The following is a 1,346-nucleotide window of genomic DNA, read 5'->3' on the forward strand; positions in this document are numbered from 1 at the left end:
ACTAGGCTGGGAATGACTTACAATGCAAATCGCACCAAGTTGTATAGATAATGGTTCCCAAACGCAAAATAAACTATTAGCGCAATTCAAACGAGAATAATATGCTGGGTCATGTTCAATAAATTTCTCAGTCTGATAAAAGGGAGGCAGAGATATTTTTATATTCCTTTTGCTCACAGACATAAAAAGCTTTCCTTTCATGGAGAGAGTATTTTGTTCCACCAAGACGCGTCATAGAACAACAACTATGGATATCCACAAAATCTGATTCCGATACAAGAGAATTACAGAATGTGGAAATGCAATTGACACACATTAACGACTTGACGGGAAGCCACACGAGAATATTTCAATGAATCTGAGAGAAGCTCATCACCCGATAAAGGATCCTGATAAGCTAACATGTTTGAAGAACTTGCTTAACAAAAACAAAGTACCGAAGGAGAAAACAGAACAAATCATCATTTGAACAAAGTAGATTGGCATAATATCGACTTATGTACTGGTAAAGATATTCACCTGATAAATTATACAGAGAGAGTTGTTGAAGTTTGATTCTGGATTGTTTGCTGTTATAAGGAAAAAATTGCATACCAACTTTGTCAATGAACCAACTGGGCGTTTCATTTTAAATTACAACGGGAGTATCGTTTTGAATTCAGATGCATATGTGGAACTCAATTGCAAGCGATCATATTTTTAATAGTAATCGAGATGGAAGTTTGATGTCACTACAGGGCAGTGGTATCAGCTGAACTGGTCTTATTGGTTCTGAAGAAAGTAGACAGAATCAGTTTCAACATTTACACATCAACACTCATTTTCAGTCATATGATCCAAAAAATCAAAATTGAACCGAACTATTGAATGCCCACCCCTAATTTTAACTGTTCTAATAGATCTATAAAAAGTAACTAAGGACCCACGTGCAACACACGTGTCCAGAAACTAGTTGATTTAAAACTCGAATAGTCCATATTGTTGAAATTTAGAAGTCATTCTCGTCTTTATTGATAAGTAGCAAATTTGAATTGTCAAAATTGAACATTAAGTCTCGTACTATAAAGTACTCAAATTATGTGAAGGTGAGTTTGATTCTATTCAAATCTTATATTCTCATTTAATCTATTTCTTGGTTCTGAATTTACGAACCATCTCTAACCGATATGTGGTTCTTCTTAGTTTAGCTTCCAATATATATAATCTAGATGTTCAAAGCTTTAAGTATGAAGAAATCACTGGCTTTAGGTCCCAAACAAAGCATTTTCATACAATAATATCTAATGTCAACATAATATTAAAATAAATTATCATAATGAACAAACCGTTACAGTAGAATTCATTCA

At 33.6% G+C, this 1,346-nt stretch overlaps 1 protein-coding gene across 1 annotated transcript in view; it reads left to right on the forward strand.

Moving 5' to 3' along the window:
- LOC102603958 (receptor-like protein 12) overlaps window positions 1–1,346 on the forward strand; it is a 25,071-nt gene that overhangs the window by 3,567 nt on the left and 20,158 nt on the right. The window lies entirely within an intron of this gene.

This window comes from Solanum tuberosum, unplaced genomic scaffold, assembly GCF_000226075.1.
Source record: "Solanum tuberosum cultivar DM 1-3 516 R44 unplaced genomic scaffold, SolTub_3.0 scf00860, whole genome shotgun sequence".
NCBI lineage: Eukaryota > Viridiplantae > Streptophyta > Magnoliopsida > Solanales > Solanaceae > Solanum > Solanum tuberosum.